We start from the raw sequence: 20,177 nt of genomic DNA on the forward strand, positions 1-20,177 counted from the left end.
GGCTGAGAGTGTTATATACCCTGCTAAGAGTCTGAGACCTCAGCTACATGGTAGGTGACGGGTAGCCAGGGAGAGATGCAGGAAAGAAACATGTTAGAATAATGAACTTGGTGGTCTTTGGCTGAGTAGATTAAAGAGAGAGAAGAGGAAAAAGTGTGAAAAACACTTTTCTGGTTTTTCTATAATGAAAGGAAAAGAATGACACAAGGAAGGGTTAGAAATAGTGGCTTTATGAAAACAGACTGGCTTTATCTTTCTCATTTTCATTCTGGAAAACACAGAAAAGGATAGTAAAAATAAAAGTGATGCATAATCCTCTAATCAAGAAATATTTTTGTTAACAGCTTTCCTCAAGTACAACTGGCAGATGATAAAGGGCATATGTTTCAAGTGTAGAATTTAGTCAGTTCTGACATATGTCTACACCCATGAAACCAGCACCACAATAATACAATGACCATGTCCATCTCTCCTAAAAATTTTCTCCTACCCTCTTGGAATCCCTCCTTTCCACCCATTTGGTGGTTTATTAGCTATAACTTTGGTTTGCAATTTTGGTGGATTTTCTAGTGTCCATAACATACATCTTTTTTTATTATTATACTGTAAATTCTGGGGTACATGTGCAGAGCATGCAGGTTTGTTACATAGGTATACATGTGCCATGATGGTTTGTTGCCATCACTCACATTAGGTATTTCTCCTAATGTTCTCCCTCCCCTTGCCCCCGACCCCCCAACAGGCCCTGGTGTGTGATGGATAACATACATCTTTAACTCACAGTCTACTTTCAAGTATATAATGCTGCTTCATGTCTAAGAATCATACAACTATCCTATTTCGCCCTTACTCCCTTTGTGTGTTCTCGTTCTCATATATTTCTGTATATGTTATAAACTCCACAATAGTTTGTTACTTTGTAAATTTAAACAGTCAATTATAGTTTATACAATTTAAATAATGAGAAATTTTACTCAACATAATTAACAATTCTGAGGCTCTTCATTCTCTTACATAGATTCGAATGTCTACCTAGTAGCATTTTCCTTCTGCCTGGAGGACTTCCTTTAATATTTCTTTTTCTTTTTCTTTTTCTTTCTTTTTTTTTTTTTTAAACAGTGTCTCACTCTGTTGCACAGGCTGGAGTACAGTGGTGTGATCATGGCTCACTATAGCCTCTACCTCCTGGGCTCAAGATCCTCCCACCTCATCCTCCCAAGTAGCTGGGACCACAGGTGCATGCCACCACATCTGACTAATTTTTGTATTTTTTTTTTTTTAGAGACAGGGTTTCGTCATCTTGCTGAGGCTGGTCTTGAATTCCTGGGCTCAAGCCATCCTCCTGCCTTTGCCTCCCAAAGCACCAGGATTACAAGTGTGTGAGCCAGTACACCCAGCCTAATATTCCTTATAGTACAAATTGGCTGGTGATATTAATAAATTCTTTCAGCTTTATTTTGCCTTCATTTTTGAAATGAGTTGATGGGTTTTCTGTCAATATTTTAGATATATTGCACAATTGTCTTCTACCTTACATTTCCAACAAGATATCTGCCGTCTTCCTTCTCTTTGGTAGAAAATGTGTTTTTCTCCCTCTGGTTGCTTTTAAACTTCTCTACTTATCACCTGCTTTAAGCAATTGAATCATGATGTAGCTTAGTGTAATTTTCTTCATGTTTCTTGGGATTAGCAAGCATATTGGATCTGTGGGTTTATACCTTTCATCCCATTTGAAAAATGTCTGCCATTATTTCTTCAAATATTTTTCTGCTGTCCCCTCTGCTTCAGAGATTCCAATTACATGTATATTTGGCTACTTGTAGTTTTGCCACAACTCACTAATGCTGTTCGTTTTGGGTTTTTTTCAATGTTTCGTTTCCAATAATTTCCATTGTTATGTCTTCCAGTTTATTAATCTTTTTTCTCAAATGTTTAACCTACCATTAGTACCATCTTGAACACCTTTGTTTTCACCTCTAGAAGTTTCATTTGGGTCATTTTTATAACTTCCATATCTCTACTTACCATGTTCAATATTTCCTCTAGCTTCTAGAACACACAGAATACATTTATAATGATTATTTTAATATCCTTGCCTATAGCTTTTAACATCTGTGTCACTCCTAGGTCAGTTCTAATTGATTGAATTTTCTCTTCACTGTGGGTTGCATTTTGCTGATGTTTTGCATCAGCCCAACATTGTGAATTTTACCTTTTGGGGTAAAATTTTGTATATTTTTTTGTATTATTATAAATATTCTCAAACTTTGTTCTGGGACAGAGTGAAGTTACCTGGAGACAGTATGATGTTTTCAAGTCTTGCTGTTACTTTATTGAGCAGGACCAGAGCAGTTTTGTTTGAGGCTAATTTTCCCCACAGCTGAGTCCTCTGCCTAATGTACTGTGAAGTATGAGGTTTTGAGGTTTTCACTTTTACTGGTGGGAACAGAATCCTAACCCTATGTGAGCTCTGAGAATTATGGCCTCTCATTCTTTGTTTGTTTGTTTGTTTGTTTGTTTGTTTTTGAGACAGAGTCTTACTCTGTCACCCAGGCTGGAGTGCAGTGGTGAGATTCTGGCTCACTGCAACCTCCACCTCCTGGGTTCAAGTGATTCTCTTGCTTCAGCCTCTCAAGTAGCTGGGATTACAGGTGCATGCCACATGCCCAGCTAATTTTTGTATTTTTAGTAGAGACAGGGTTTCACCATGTTGGCCAGGCTGGTCTTGAACTCCTAACTTCAAGTGATCTGCCTGCCTCAGCCTCCCAAAGTGCTGGGATTACAAGCATGAGCCACTGCACCCAGCCTCTCATCCTTTTAAGTAGTTCTTTCTCCAGCCTCAGATGATTTTCTAAAACACATGTGCTGATGGGTACTTTATTGAAGATTGGAGGGAGACCATCTGCAGATCTCAGAGTTCTATCTCCTCTGCAGTTCTCTGTCTTGTAACCTCTAGCCATGTTGGCCTCACCAGGCTCCTGACTTTGCCTCTTCAACTCAGGAAGACTGCCAGAATCCACCTGGGATCTCCCTCCCTGCACCACAGCCTGGGTTGCCCAACTCTCCTCAGTTGGGCAACATATTCTTCTCCAGGCAACAAGCTAGGGCAGCTGTAGGACTCATTTCATTTGCTTCTCTTCTCTCAAGGATCGCTGTCCTTCATTGCCTAGTGATCAGTATCTTGAGAATCATCGTTTCATATATTTGATCCAATTTCTTAGTTTTTTCAGATGAGTGGGTAAATCCAGTACTGTTATTCCACCTTGGCCAGAAGCAGAAGTCAAAATAATGAGTTTTTCATTGATTTTCTTCCGGAATTTTCTGGCATACACTCTTCTCCGTTACACATATATATATATTTAAACAAATCTTTAGTGGGTGCTTGCTATGTGCCAGGCACTATAGTAGTGCTGGGGATAGAGTTCTCATCAAGACAGACACAACTTACAGCCTAGGAGATGAACTAGACATACACATAACTATATAATTACCATAGTTCATCAAATCTAAGATGCCATTGCTCATAAGTTGCACCATTAGTTTATATACCACTAAAAAAAAACACTACCAATGATACTTCTGAGAATTGTAAGATGCATCCCAACTTCAGAGATATTAGGTGTTTAGAAATATATACACATATCAGAAAGTCAAGGAAATACAGTAATAATTAATTGCAATTTTGATAAGAGCTGAGACAGAGAAATCCAGAATGCTAGCGGGCTATGTATTAGAAGAACCTGACTTAGCCTGGAGAATGAAGGAAGGCTTATTCACATGCAGCATTTCAGCTGAGATCAAAAAGATGACCTGGTGTTAGCCAAGTGAAGGTGGGTAATAGGAAGGGTATTCTAGGCAGAGGGACTAGGTTGTGCCAAGATGCCAAGGTGGTAAGCAGTTTTGCATTGGTGGGGAACTGAAAGTGTTTCTAGTGTAAACTGAGGGACTGCAATGTGATTTTGAACTTTACTTTCAAAGCAACACAAGCCAGATTGTAAACAAAGGAGTGATATACAGTCATGTATCACTTAACAATGGAGACGCATCCTGAGAAATGTGATGTGTGGTTAGGTGATTTTGTCATTGTGAGAATATCACAGAGTTCATGCACAAACCTAGACAGCATAGCCTACTACACACCCAGGCTATATGTTATGGCCCATTGCTCCCAGACTACACCTATACAGCATGGGACTGTCCTGAATACTGTAGGCAATTGTAACAGAATGGGAAGTATTTCTGTATCAACATATCTCAACATATAAAAGGTACAGTAAAAATATGGTATTATAATCCTGTAGGATCAACATCGTATATGCAGTCCATCACGGACTGAAATGTCATTAGGTGGCGCATGACCATAAGTAAGTTTGTCCTGTTGAAACATCACTCCTGCTTCTGTGTGACGGGTGGACTGGGAGAAGCACAGACACTGGTTAAGAGGCAATTACAAGAGTCTGGGAAAGAGAGAATGATGGTTTGGACAAGAGTCATGACAGTGGATATCAGGAAAAGTTCTCAGGAAATATTTATAGAGATGCAGCAATAGGATGACTGCCTGTGGACACTAAGGGAGAGGGAGGCGCAAGGACTCATGCTTCTGACATGAGAAATTAGATAGATGGAAAAGCCATTGACTCCGACATGGTTCAATGGAGAAGGAGAAAGTTTCAGAGGAGTGGTCAATGAGCTCATTTGGAGCACAGGGAATTTAATAAGCTTGTACCACTCATGGGTTTTTGTTGCAATCAACACAAAACACTCCTGAACATTTGCCGCTTCAACCCTAAATGCTCAGTTTCTTCAGTTTCAGTGTAAATAACTTCTGATCATCTCTGTGCCACAAAGATTCAACGCTCTAGTCTGAGAGTGTGTAATTGGCTAAGAACTAGAAGAGATAATATCTGTACCCCCTTCCTAAAACAGAAAGGGTGTTTTAATGATGGAGAGTCCACTGAAGGATCTTTAAGCAAGCCTTGGAAGGATATCCAGTGGCTCACAACCAAGCCCTCAGGACTGGTGAAGGAAGAGATGCCTGCACAGCTCCCAGGAGGAAGTGGTCATCAGAAAGACCAGAGACCCAGGCGCTGAAGTCATTCAGGCAGGAGGGAGGCGAAGTTCAGGTGAAAGCAGTCTGGTGTGAATGGTACTAGTGGCATCACCACACCTGGACATTGCCACCTCAACCCTGGAGCCTCAATGTCTTCAGTTGCAGTATAAATAACCTCTGATCATCTCTGCCCCACAAAGGCTAGAAGTTCCAGTCTGAGAGCATGTAATTGGCCGAGAACTAGAAGAGAGGATAGCTGAGCCCTTTCCCCCAAATAGAAGGAGGTTCTAATGACAGAGATCTGCTGAAGGATCTTGGAATATCTGGGTAGAAATGACAAGTAGGCATTTGACCAGTGCTGGACTGGAACTCAGAAGAAAGGTCTGGACTGGAGATCAAACCTTAGGGTCCTCAGCCTGCATAGGTAACCTACATAATGTAGGCACAGATGGCATCACCCAGGAGGAAAACATAGAGCAAGAAGAGAGAACAGCTCACCTCCAAGCCCTTAGGTCTGGTGGAGGAAGAGAAGCCTGCACAGCTAGCAAGAGGAAGTGGCCAAGAAAGTAAGAAGAAAACCAGGAGCATGAAGTGGCAAGGACACCAAGGGAGGGAGTGGGCACCTGCAGTGAACACAGATGAGAGGCTAAGGGAGATGGGAACAGGAAGACCTCGGATCTCGAAAACTACCAGTGACTTCAGCAAGAACCATCTTCATGACAAAGAGCAGAGTTCATGATACAGGGGATTGAAGAGTGAAGATGAGGACAGGTGACTCCTTGGAGGGTTTGTCTGTGGAGGGAAGGTAAGGGGAGAGATGGCACTGGAGCTTTTTTTTTCTTTTGTTTTGTTTTTCGATTTTCCAGAATAGGAGAGAGGCAAACATGTTTAAGACTGGACTGGATAAAGCCAGGAGAGGAGAGGTTGAAGAGACAGGAGAGGAGGAAGAGGATTGAAAGTATCTCCTTCTGGGTGGTTGGGGTCATTCATTCAACAAGTATCACTGAACCCTTAGCTACATGCTTGGGCATGATAGCACAGTGGTTCAGAGTACAGTCTCTGGGCCAGGCACAGTGGCTCATGCCTGTAATCCCAGCACGTTGGGAGGCAAAGCCATGGATCACCTGAAGTCAGGAGTTTGAGACCAGCCTGCCCAACATGGTGAAACCCCATCTCTACTGAAAATACAGAAATTAGCCAGGCGTGGTGGCACATGCCTGTAATTCCAGCTACTCAGGAGGCTGAGGCACGAGAATCACTTGAACCCAGGAGGCAGAGGTTGCCGTGAGCCAAGATCGCACTATTGCACTCCAGCCTGGGTGACAGAGTAAGGCTCTGTCTCAAAAATAAAAAGTACATAGCCTCTAGAATGTCTGCATCTTGACTGGCTCTTACTAGCTAAGTGACCTGGTCAAGTCACATAAGCCATATGAAACTCAATTTCCTCAGCTGTAAATGGAACTAATAATACAACCTGCTTCACACACTTGTGAGGGATAAATGAGTTAAACATGAAAATAATAATGGTAAACATTTAATGAGCACTTACTATGTGCTTATGATTTAGTTGTTTCAGACAGGTGGGTAAATCCAGTCCCTGTTACTCTACCTGGCCAGAAACAGAAGTAGAGATTTTTTTTTAATGTATTTTCTTCTGAGATTTTTTTTGTCAGGATACATCAATCTGTGTAATACAGACATACACGTATATATTCAACAAATCTTTGTTAGGTGCCTAATAATAATGCTCTAAGACTTCACAGATTTACTTCTCACAAACACTCTACGAGGTAGGTACTATTATAATCACCTCATTTTCCAGGTGGGGAACTGAGGCAATAAGTTTAAGTGTTTGCCCCAAGTCACACACCCAGGTGGTCTGGCTGCAGAGCCTGTTTCTAGCCACAAGGCTATCCTGCCCCCACCAGCTCCAGGAATAAGTCCAAGGGTAATACCAGGAGAGCGGGTAAGAGGGCCACAGCCACGGATGCAGGAATAGTCTGGAAAATGGGAAGTGTGGTAGGAGGACCCTGAACAAGTCTCACCTACCCTATCCAGCGCTCACACTTCTGGTGCTGGCTTTGTGGTGCTGGGTGATTCTAGCAGGATCAGAGGCCAATGGAGAAATAAATACCCAGAACCATCAAAAATACCCATTTGTCTGTTAATGATAAGCCTTTAGACCTCCAGAGCACCCACTGAAATGACTCCAGTGGAAAGAGACTGCGCGGAGTCAGAGGCTGGGGGTGAGGGGACCGTCGATGGGGTTTCTGAAGCATAACAAGGCATGTTCGGTGGCTGCCTGAGCAGAGCCAGAAAGGGTTCGCCTGCTGACTTCACTTTTTATCTCTGCCAAGGAGCACCCAAAGCCACCACAGACTCTGCATCAAGCCATTTCTGGAAGGCAGTTCCATCAAGAAAGAGAATAGGCTCTGCTATTACAAAATGCAGAGACGGGCAAACCACCAGTGTGTGCTGTCTGTAGCTTTAATTGTTTCTTTGGGATTAAGCACTCCTCCAACAAGGGCCGGAGCAGGCTATAATGTCATGCTGGATTCCAGTCGACTTGGGGTGGTTTGACAGGCTGCCCAACCTGAGCATGTGACCCCAGGGGAGCTGTTTTAAGGCTTTTTTCTTCCTCCTGCTGGACTCACTTAGAGAGATTTGAGCCCCCCAACAAAAGAAACTTCCCAGCCGCACCCACCTCCTCTCCCAGACCTTGCTTCTGGTTTCTTCCTTCTGTAACCCACTTGGAATTCTTGGCTGAATCATTCCAATTCTCTCCTGATGGGATCGCAGAATGTCAGAGCTAGAAGAGGCCATCAGGAAAAACTGGGCCAAGCTTCTTAATGACAGGTCGCAGCTACTTCCAAGCAGTCTGGACTAGAAGGCTCATCCACTGCGGCTGCTCCCTCCCGGGCCGCTGCACTACAGTGCCCTCTTCTGGTAGTGGATGGAAATTGCCTCTGAGTGGTATCTGATTTTCAGGACTGTCTTGTGGCTCCGACACCTCCTCGGCATAGACTTTCTCTGCAGAGGGGTTCCAGGGGTTGAGTGTGTAGGCTGCCTCTCCGCAGATTTTACTCCCTCTCTCCTGTGCCCCTCCTTATCTCAGCAAGCCCTGGTTCCTTCCCGTGAAGGCTAGGAGGAAAGTAGCCATCTGCAGAATAATGCGGAGAGGGCCTGCCATGGTGGGCTTTAGTTCTTGGCCAGAAGAGCCTCTGTTCTTGGTAAGAGAAGCCAAATTGCACAAGAAAACCCAAAGATCTTCTTTGATGTACAAAGCCATGAAGTCACAGGCCTTAAAAGAGGTCGACAAAGAGCCCAAAGTTTCCATCAGGTTGACAATTTCCATGTAATTCATCTCACTCACTGCAAGGATCAAAACACCAAATGCTTCCAGGAGCCACACAGGAGGCCTAAATGAACGGAGAAGCAGACACCAGTGAGTGGTGGGAAACGTGAGAATCTAGAGGCCACAGGCCCACCGGAAGGCACTCACAATCAAAATTCCAAGCTCGGCAGGGCGCAATGGCTCATGCCTGTAATCCCAACACTTTGGCAGGCCGAGGTGCAAGGATTACTTAATCTCAGGAGTTTGATACCAGCCTAGGCAACATAGTGAGACCCGTCTCTATGAAAAAATCAAAACATGAGCCAGGTGTGGCGGTGTGCACCTGTGGTCCCAGCTACAAGGGAGGCTGAAGCGGGAGGATTGCTGGAGCCCCGGGGGCTCAAGGTTGCAAGTGAGCTATGACCATGCCACTGCACTCCATCCTGGGCAATGCAGTGAGACCCTGTCAAAAAAAAAAATTCTAAACTCACCTTTTGCAGGCCAACTATAGGAGGGCTCATTTCACAAGCCCGGCATTTCAAATTCCCCACATTTAGTCAATTTCTAAGTACTATTTATTGAGCACTTCACTGTCATGGCCGCTGTCCTAAGATGGAGTAAGCCTCACAACAACCCTATGAAGCCGGCACTGTTGTTAGCATCGTTTGCATTTACAGGTGGGGAGACCGAGGCAGGGAGCGCTTAAGTGACTTTCCCAATGTCAGACAGAACATGCCGTGACCGGGAACTCAAATAGTAAGGCTCAAGAACCCAATTGATCCAATTGTTTATCTTTTTTTTTTTTTTTTTTCTTTGAGACACGGTCTCACTTGGGCTAGAGTGCAGTGCTGCCATCACGGGTAACTGCAGCCTCGACTTCCCATGCTCAAGCAATCCAGCCTCGACTTCCCATGCTCAAGCAATCCTCCCACCTCAGGCTCCTGAATAGCTGGGTCTACAGACGTGCACCACCACACCCGGCTAATTTTTATATTTTTTGTAGACATGGGGTTTTGCCATGTTGCCCAGGCTGGTCTCAAACTCCTGGGCTCAAGCAATCCACCTGCCTTGGCGTCCCAAAGTGTTGGGATTACAGGCGCAAGCCGCTCCACCCGGCCAGAACCCAGTTTCTTAACCACCAGTATTATATACACAGTACAAGTACATAGTTGTATCCTGGGACATTATGGGAAGCGATTTTATTACTATGGGAAAGGGAGTATGGTTTTATGGACAAAAAGCAGGCTTTGTTAGAGACAAACAGAGTCTGAGTCCTGCTGCTACCACAGACTGTGTGCTCCCAGAGCAAGTTAATGACCATTTCTTAGCTGCAGTGGCTGATCAGTAAATCAGAGGCAACCATTTTTACTCCCTGGGATAATCGTCAGGATAAGTGAGATGATAAATGTGTTCCACCTAAGGCATGACATCAAACGCAAAACACAGTTATGGGTTGCTACTATTTAAGTTAAGGACTAAGCATCCAACATTGGACTTGCCTGATTTAAAGGGTGCCACCTGCACTTTTTTTTTTTTTTTTTTTTTTTAATAGAGTCTTGCTCTGTTTCCCAGGTTGGAGTGCAGTGGTGCGATCTCGGCTCACTGCAACCTCCACCTCCCAGGTTCAAGTGATTCTCCCGAGTAGCTAGGATGAGAGGCAAGTGCCACCACGCCAAGCGAATTTTTTGCATTTTTAGTAGAGATGGGGATTCATGGTGTTAGCCAGGAGAGTCTCGATCTCCTGACCTCGTGATCCGCCCGCCTCAACCTCCCAAAGTGCTGGGATTACAGGCGTGAGCCACTGCGCACTTCTTAACTAGCTGGACGTAGGAACAATAAAGGTCTTTAGGTATCTAAACTTCTAACAAAAGATTCGTATTAAACAAAACCCTTTATTATTATCTAAGTTTTCAAAAGAGGCTAATTAGTAGGATAGTATACACATTACAAAAGCATTCATGTCACAGATAAATACACACATAGATCTTTTAAATAGTGGATTTTCCTGGTATTTTTAATGGTACAATTGGATTTTATCCCTTTCCTGAAACAAGTGCTAAAAATGAAGAAATCATTCCTGTGATCCCTGACTCAGACACTAGATGGCGATAAATTCACACTTCAATTATGTTCCCTGGGTTCCTACTGCCAGTCAGACCGATTTGGGGCTATTCCCCAGCTGAAAGTTCAGGGGCTTGACCTGCTTTGGATTTTTTACTGGTGCATCCCGGCATCTCCTGAAAGTGAAGTCTTCAAGTGAGGTTATCCAAGATGTCAGCCCGGCCCGGCCAACTCTCCCCATTTCACCCCCAACAAATGAGAAAACATTAATTGTGACCCAATGTGTGCTGGCCCCCATGGGAGCCACGAATAGACCATTGGGTAAGACAGAAGCCACCCTGGCCCCTAGAGATCTGCTCACCGTCTAGTCCTTTTTCCCTCAGGCCTCCTCCTGCCCACCCGAGGCTCCAAAAGAATCTTGTGCAATGGCTAAAGTCAAGGAAAGTTGGATCTGGAAGAGAACATGAAGATGACTTTATCTCCCCTCGCTTTTCAGATGGGAAAACAGATGGAGGCCCAGAGAAGGAAAGTGAATTATCCCAGGCAGCACAGCCTGGCAGGCCAGCATTAGGATCAGAGTCCTGATTCCAGGTCACTCACTTCCTCCATCCCTGCTGTTCTTGCCACCCCTGGAGTGCAAACCAAGATCAAACTAGCGAATGGAAGAAAACAGAATAGACCTAGGTTTCTGAGTTTCCATGAAGGACTCGGGGAGGCAGGATGCGTCCTAACACCAGCAACCACACCCAACTGGAAATGCCTCTTTCAACACAACATCACTAGGTATTTGAACACAGATGGGCTGGGATTTCCCCCACAGGCCCGTGACCCAACAGGTATTGCTCCTGAGTGTCCGCTGCCACACGCGGGGGCTTGCACAGCAAGGCCAGGCTGCCACACCCCTTCCTGCCAAGAGTGGGTCTGACAGCCTACAGCAACTCAACTGCCCTGAGTTTCCGCTTACTTCTGAGCATTTTGGATCTGTGCTCAGGCCTGGAGTGGAGCCACAACAGATTGTGGGTGATAAGAGAAGAAATTAGCCCCTGTCTTCTTAGCCAGTTAGTGTTTGAGCTTGGGTGAACAACTTCCTGTCTCTGAGGCCCAACCTCCCCATCTGTAAAACAACAGAATTAGATTAGAGCGTCCTCTCAGCCTTGGCTTTCTAAGGCCTGTCACACAGCTATTTAGCTGTCATTACTATGAAAAGTAATTAATCATGCGTAAATGCAGCACTTCATGTAACATATGTAGGCGTCATTTGTTTTCTGATCTGTACTAGTTTAACTATTAAAAGTATAAGCTTTTCTCTATGTGTTTCTTCCCCTTTAAAAAAAAAAAAGTTTAATTACAAAATATTTCTGACCTATGAAAAGATATCAGGAATATGGGGAGGCCAGGCATGGTGGCTCACACCTGTAATCCCAGCACTTTGGGAGGCCAAGGTGAGTGATCACTTAAGCCCAGGAATGCAAGACCAGCATGGGCAACAAGGCAAGATCTTGTCTCTACAAAAACACAAAAATTAGCCAGGTGTGGTGGTGCACGCCTGTTAGTCCCAGCTACTACTTGGGAGGCTGCGGCGGGAGAATCACTTGAGCTGGGGAGGTAGAGGCTACAGTGAGCCAAGATCGGCCACTGCACTGCAGCCTGGGTGTATATACGTCACATATATGTACCATCTTCCCATATTTTTTTATTTTTCTGAACAGAGCAAGACAGTGTTCAAAAAAATTTTAAAAATGGGGAGATGGGTATATATGTGATACACAAACATAGCAAAGTGTTCATTATAGTCTAAGTAGTAGATATATGAGTGTCTGCTGGACAATTCTTTCAACTTTGCTGTTTGAATTTTCATAATAAAATACTGAAAGGAGAAAAAAAGTATTACGAATGATATCATGAATACTTAGGTAGCCCCCACTCAGCCTAAGAAATCAAATGATCTGAATTTGGATATTCAGTCTCCTGGTCATTTCTTGGTACTTTTACTACAATATACAGTATTATTTTACATGGTAAAATGTCTTAGTTTTAAGAATTAAGGAATTTCTGCAGTGTCACACTGTGTATTTTGTCTGCAGCTTGTTTTTTGACCTGGCATTTTAGTTGTGAGATTCATCCCCACGATGTGTGAGATTAGGATTTCTTCCTTTTTGTTGTCATTTTGAGGTCTGTTGTATGAACGAGTCATAGTGGATTTACTGATCTTGTAGCTACTTTCTCGGTGTTTCCACTTTTCTTTCTTCCTAAGCGGCACTGCTGTGCCCATTCTCTCCACGGCTCCATGTCGCCTTGTGCACGGAAAAGGGGGCACAGTGGTGTTCAGGTGCTCTGTGGAGACACACATGGCCCCTAGCACAGGTGACCCGGGTGTTCAAACTATGTCCTCGGGAACCTGTATTTCGCCAACTCTTGGTTCTGTTTTCTTCTCTGCTGGCCTCATTCTCAGTGGCCTCTGAACATGTGGTGGCCTTTAGCAGCCCTGAGCATTTATCTGGCCAGCTTGGCAGTCCTGGTGTGCAGAAGGCATCCCTTTCCAGAAAGTTCCAACAGTAGTCAAGGGACCACGTGGCGACCTGTGTTCCTCCTGCACAAGTCAGACCAGATTTCTGATTGGCCAAACCTGGGTCATGCACTCAGCCCAGGCAGTCTCATAGAAGCCAAATGGACTGGGAGTGGGGAAGGGGTGATTCCCTAACAGAAAACAGACAAGTGGTCACCAAACGAAGGAGGACTGGATGCTGGGCAGGCAACAACAACACATGTCCAGGACCCAGCAGTCCTCATGTGGTCCCTTGACCGCTGCACAGGTCACCCTGCATCTGATTATGGTGCCATTTACATGTCTGTGTCCCCTTTTCGGCTGGGAACCACTCAAAGAGGGAGACCTCATCTTTCATCTCCCCTGAGCAAATGCAGCTCAGCACCTGGTTTATAATAAATGACAGTGGGAGGAATCAATCCCCGGACCAAACACATCCTGAAGAGGGGGAAGGGCAATTCAACCGTCTGCCTCCGAGGTTTTAGTTCCTCCCTCTGCAAACCAAGTCAGAGGGGTAAGACGAAGAAAACATCCACTACACCTCACCCTCTCTTTTTCTCTCCAAGTTACTGACCATCAGGACAAAGGCATTGTCCAGTTCAGAAATCCGTATGTTCTCAAACAGCTGCTCTTTATTGAACACCTACTATGTCCCACACATTTTGTTTATATATGGCAGGGCAAGATTCATCCAGATAGGAATGTTTCCAGCCTTCTGTGAATATGCTGGACACAACTGTACACTTTAATAGGGTGAATTTTATGGTATGTGACTTTTATCTCAGTAAAGCTGTCGTTTTTTAAAAGAAATACCAAGTCTTATATGATTTCATCTCTGTAAAATTCAAAAACGGGCAAAGTAGTCTACGGTGATGGCAGTCAGAATAGTGGTTAGGTTAGAGGGTATTGACTGAGGAGCAGGGGGAGCCCCTGGGGTGCTGGAAACGCTGAATATCTTGATCTGGTGGTGAGCACATGGAGATATCGTGTGCAGAAATTCATTCAGTCATAGATTTCAGATGTGTGTGCCTTAAAGCACCAACATTATACCTTAACAAAAAGTAATCCCAAACAATAATGTCTTTTTAAGTGAAGAAAAGAAACCAGTTCTACAGCAGTACAAAATTTTAATGGTTTACCATTAAAATGTAATGGTTTGCCATTACTTTTTTTTTTTTTTTTTGAGACGGAGTCTCGCTCTGTCGCCCAGGCTGGAGTGCAGTGGCATGATCTCAGCTCACTGCAAGCTCCACCTCCCGGGTTCACGCCATTCTCCTGCCTCAGCTGCCCGAGTAGCTGGGACTACAGGCGCCACCATGCCCAGCTAATTTTTTTTGTATTTTTAGTAGAGGTGGGGTTTCACCATGTTGGCCAGGATGGTCTCGATCTCCTGACCTTGTGATCTGCCGCCTCGGTCTCCCAAAGTGCTAGGATTACAGGCATGAGCCACCGCGCCTGGCCCTGCCATTATTTTAATGCCAAAAAAGCGATTACTTTTGAACCAACCTAATAACTCAAGCTATTGGGTTCTCAACCTGGCTACCCCACTTACTAGCTATAACTAGGAAGTACTTTGTCCAAGTTACTGAATCACTCTGTACCTCAGTTTCCCCATCAGTAAAATGGAGTGGCTAATAGTACCTACCCTTAGGACTATTATAATGATTTAATGAGATAATCTTTGTAAAACCTCTAGAGCAGTGTCTGGCACATAGTAAATGCTCAATCAACTTTAGTTTTTTCTGTTATTATTGATGTGGGCCAAGCACAATGATCTCTGTGGATACAGAGATGAAAGAGCCTTATTCTCACGTGGAACACACCAGAAGCAAGCGGTTATGATACAGACAGAGGAGCGCTTTGACAAGAAGCCTGGAGTGTGAGCTGCCATGGGAGGAGCTCCCAAATTCAGCCTGTGGTTTGGGTTGAGGGATGCAGAGAACGTGCAAAGGCATCAAGAGTGACAGAATCAGGGGCTGCATAAGGGGTGGTTAAGCAATCAGGGCAGCTACAGAGTTCACAGAAGAGGAGGCTGGAGGGCAGGAAGACAGCGCAAGGGAAAAGCTCCTTCTTGGCCACAACCTAGAGCCAGGCTGCTCCCGAGGCCAAGGGGAGAGCTGAGGGATTTAGTGGGGAGGGGACGCAGGCAGATTTGCTTTTGAGAAAGAGAATGCTGGTCACCGTGGAGGATTTCCTGAATGGGAGCCAGGCTAGAGACAGGGAGACCAGTTAGGAGGTTGTACCCATTCCTCAAGCATATACTGCAATCTGTATAATACATTGTCCCGCCTGTTTCTGAATGTCTCCTCCCCGCTGCTTCATGAGCACCATGAAGGCAGGAACCATATCTGTAAAGTCATCTCCTTAGTCTGGCAAAGAGTATGTGCTCTCTGAATATTGTTGAATGGATACTGAGTGCATGGACTGCATTTCTGATCTCAGTTGACCAGCAGAGAGCACCATGGGGAGAGGCTGCTGCTGGAACCCAAAAGGCTGGGAGGAGGGGACAGAGGTGGATGTGTCAAGGCTTCAACCCTAGGAGATGTGGAGGGAGGGGAAAGGGGAGAAACAGAGAAACAACGGGTGACTCCTGAGCTTCTGACTTAAGCAGGGAAGGGGTCAGCTGCACCATTTACTTTGAGGGGAAACGACTTCAGTTTGGATCCCAGTGAGATTTCTGGGGGTGTGGGGGGTGCAGCAAGGTGTCCAGATGTTACTGGAAAAACAGATGAGTAGCTCAGAGGTATGGTCTGAACTAGGCAGAGGGATTTAGGAATTATTATTATCTAGGTGGCAAATTTCATGAATGCATATAAAAGTCTAGAAAATGCCTGCATCGTTTTGGCATCAATGTTGAAATAAAAAGTGATTTAATGCATTCATTCACACCCATCCTTGTTATAAAAAAAATTGAGATGACACTCATAAATACACTTTTTATATTTCCTTTTAGGCTATAGCCTCCGGCTTTTGATATTTCTTTTTAGGCTATAGCTTCATTTTTTCCCTCTAGGTAGAAATAAATACACCTGGCACCACAGAATTTTAGTCTTACTCTCTAATTCTAGCCTAGTGGTCCTCAAAGTGTAACCCCCTGACCAGCGGCATCAGAATTACCTGGAGCTTGTTACAGATGCAAATTCTTGGGTCCCTCCCCAAACCTCCTGACTTGGAAATTCTGGGACCTGCAATCAGTGTTTTGTTTTGGTTTTTGGGTTTTTTTTGGGGGGGGGGGAGTTTTTTTTTTTTTTTGGAGATGGAGTCTCGCTCTGTTGCCCAGGCTGGAGTACAGTGGTATGATCTTGGCTCACTGCAACCTCTGCCTCCTGGGTTCAAGCAATTCCCTTGCCTCAGCCTCCCAAATAGCTGGGAATACAGGCACGTGTCCCCATGCCCAGCCAATTTTTTGTTTTTTTTTTTTGTTGTTGTTGTTGTTGTTTTTTTGGAGAGACGGGGTTTCACCGTGTTAGACAGGATGGTCTCGATCTCCTGACCTCGTGATCTACCCACCTCCGCCTCCCAAAGTGCTGGGATTACAGGCATGAGCCACCGCGCCCAGCCCGGTGTTTTCACAAGGTTTCAAGGTGACTCTGATACGTGTTACAATGCGAGAGTCACTAGTCTGGCCCAATGCCATCATTTTGCAGATGAGGAACATGAGATACAGAGAAATTAAAAGATGTACTTGCCTGACATCACACATTGGCCGTAACAGGACATGATCCAGACATCTGAAGAAAGACTAAGATCAAGCTACACAGCCTAAATAGAGGTAGCTACCTTCACTGCAGTGGTGGTATCAGGAAGAAATGATGTCTTCAAGGGGTTGACTCTGCAATGCCATCTCAGTCACAACTTCTTAGGCGTCTGCTGAAAGCCGGGCGCTATGTCAGTCTCAGAAGTAAGGCATGGGCATTGCTGGAAACCATGAAGGACAGCACATTTTCTTTATCAAAAAATGTCTCACCCATTGGAGGCCTTCTGTATGAGTTAGGGTCCCTTCAGGAAACAGAAATTAAGTGAGTAATTGAATTAGGGGAATTTCAGCGTGCAGAATTGTGACCTAATGAGGTGTGGTGAACTACTCAAGCCACTGGTCTCCTGGGCCTTTCCTTTCCTTACCATTACTCCCTATTCGTTTTCCTCCTCCCTCTCTGATCATTCTTTCATGGGTTCCTTTCCTTCACATCTCCTTTAAGTTATCTAAGCAATCTCATCCACTTCCTTAATTTAATAGTAAGTATGGATGAGTAATCCTGAAAGCAGGCCTCTCAACCGAGCTCCAGACCTGGCCAGCCCATGGGGTCTGTCTGTACAGGCCATATGAGCACAAGTCACCTTCTTATATCCTCTCCCAATCTGGGAGGGCCATTGTCTTGGAGGCTTCTCCCTTCCTCACCCCACAGGCATTCAGCAGCATCCAACCTGGCACGTCTCTGACATCCATCTGCAACCCTCATCCTCAGGGCACATCGGACCCAGCCTGGACCACTACTTCCCAATGTCCACCTGCCCTCCTCGTGCTCTCCTCCAATCCTGCCAATGCAGGGGCACTCTAAAACCCAGTTCTGACCATGATTACTTCCCCCGCCCCACTTTAATTAAACCCTTTTGTTTATTCCTCATAGTTCAGATCCAAAGTCTCCAGGATGACACGCAAGGCCTCCAGGTCCTGGCCCCATCAGCCCTCTGACCCCATCTCCACCCCACTGCCCACCTCTGCTTCCTCTATTCCAACAGCAAGAACTGTGCTCAGCCTCTCAACTCTCCTGACCACTTCAAACCCAGTACCTTTTGCTTGGTACCTGACAACCCTATTTTTAGAACTGGGTTCAAGTTTTACCACCTCTTTATGTAGACACTTCTTTAAAACAAATCATACACACACACCAATTTTTGAGCTCACAAGGAAGGATAATTTCAAAATATGTTATCACTGGTAAAGTGTGGGCACCCACCCATCAGAACAAATGCAGGCCCTGGGGCTGGAGCAGAGTCCCGTGGTCTCTGCTATACTAGAATATTAACCTATTAGATGCTGGGTTGTAAAGAGGTATAGTGGTCCAGAGAGAGGACATGCAGGGCGCTCAGGGCAGAAGCTATTCACCAACTAGGACAAAAGTATTTCAATATTTTAACCTTTGGTATGATCCGTGCATGCATGATCACTGATGCACTTATGATGTGCCAGATTCTGTGCTAAGCTAACCCCTCTCAACACGCTACCTCATTCAGTCCTCACACCCACCCTGTTCCATCACATCATCTCCATCTCCACCATCATCTCTATTAACACCATCACCATTCTAAGTGACTTGCCCAAGGCCACACTGTCAGTGGTATAGTAGTCTCCTCACCAGGTTGCTGTCAGTCCTGCCTGAGAAGTTTCACTGCAGCCTCTTATCCTGGTGCTGGATCTGCAATTCAACCAACATGTTCAGTAATTTGTGTAAATTATTTGTTCAAAGGGCAGAACAACCTGTTTCCTGAAGGTTCCCATTACTCATGAAAGCATTCCAAGGTACTTCCCCTACGCCTTCAAAAACCCATTCTAACCACCTCTAGACCAACCATGGCACAACTGGCCACTCCTTCCTCTTGGCCCAATACACCCAACTATAGCACGTGTTTCTTTATAATACCTACCATTTTACATGACTGTCATCCCCACTGGGCTAGTCCTGTACATTTTAATTCACTGATACTTAGCAAAATGCCTGGCTATCGGCCCAATAAATGTTTGTTGAATGAATGAACACTATTGAATGAATGAACAAGACTGAGCTGCATTATTTGGTTTAAGAACTCTAACTGCCCCACCACCAGAAATATGTGAATTCCTAATATATTCCTCTTATTTATTTTCACCACTTGAATTTATATTTATCAGACACTTGTCAATGCTTTCTTTTATAATATTAATGAGAATCTATTAAACCACTCCATAGTCAGAGATTAGCAACCACAGAAATGGTGGCAGGAGAAAGAGCAAGAACACACTCAATGCAACCAATTGGCCTGAGAAGGAAATGAATTTAATTTTTTCCATGCATGCGACTTTACGCTGTTCTGTACCCTCCCCAAGTGGGTGAAAGTAGCCATTTAAAGCATACGTGTCAATACTTAAGACTTTAAAATAAAAAGTAAAATGGTTTTGAAATAAAACTAGAAATGATTTACAGAGCCTGTCCTGATTTGCTGACTGCTTTGGGAAAAACTTCCAGCTCCGAGTTGTGAAGCTTTGAGGGATCCAGAGTGCCTGACAGCAATTCAGAGATGACGGGCCCTCCAGCCTGAAAGGGGGACAACAAGCCACAGGGCCTCAGGTCCTAGCCACCCTCTACTCCCTAGGTGGGAAAGAAGAAATCTCTTGCAGCCTCAGGCTCTGGAACAGGACAGATGTTCCACAGGCCAAATGGACCTCCACTGGTGTCAGTGGATGGTAGAGGATGCTGTCCCAGTTAAAGCAAGGATGAGGTACAAAGCTTAGCCCTGCCACTTCCTAATGAATGATCTTGTATGAAGTTTCTCAGCCTGCTGTCCCTCTGTGAAATGGGAAATGATACCGCCTACCTTGGGGGACTGTAAGGAGGAATAACAGGTTATTACGCATGCTGAGCACAAGACCTGGCACACAGGTACTCAATAAACAGCATGTGGTTTTTATTGGGTGGAGGGTGGAAGGCAATCCAGGGAAGAAAACATGTCCAGGTGTGCACTAGGGCTGAAGGTCACTCAGATGGTCTGAGACACTGGTTCTCAACCCTGGCTGGACATTAGAATCAGAGAGGGAACCTTTAAAATACCAGTGCTGGCTGGGTGCGGTGGCTTACGCCTGTAATCCCAGCACTTTGGGAGGCCAAGGTGGGCGGATCACAAGGTCAGGAGATTGAGACCATCCTGGTTAACACAGTGAAACCCCATCTCTACCAAAAATACAAAAAAAATTAGCCGGGCATGGTGGCGGGTGCCTGTATTCCCAGCTACTCAGGAGGCTGAGGCAGAATGGCCAGAACCTGGGAGGCAGAGCTTGCAGTGAGCTGAGATCGCACCACTGCACTCCAGCCTGGACGACAGAGCGAGACTCCGTCTCAAAAAAAAAATAAAAATAAAAAATAAAAATGCCAGTGCCAGACTCTTTATGCCTATTCAATCGGCATCTGTTGGGGCAGGGCCCAGGCATTTTT

General features: G+C 44.9%; 1 long non-coding RNA gene across 2 annotated transcripts in view; it reads right to left on the bottom strand.

Annotated features, from left to right (window-relative positions):
* Positions 1–7,930, bottom strand: part of LOC135966321 (uncharacterized) — a 67,452-nt gene extending 59,522 nt beyond the window's left edge. For both annotated transcript variants that reach the window (XR_010579564.1, XR_010579565.1), the window contains exon 1: positions 7,755–7,930. This is a non-coding gene — a long non-coding RNA (uncharacterized lncRNA). The remainder of the gene's footprint in view (positions 1–7,754) is intronic.
* Positions 7,931–20,177: the final 12,247 nt, after the last annotated feature.

Source organism: Macaca fascicularis, chromosome 11 (genome assembly GCF_037993035.2).
Source record: "Macaca fascicularis isolate 582-1 chromosome 11, T2T-MFA8v1.1".
NCBI lineage: Eukaryota > Metazoa > Chordata > Mammalia > Primates > Cercopithecidae > Macaca > Macaca fascicularis.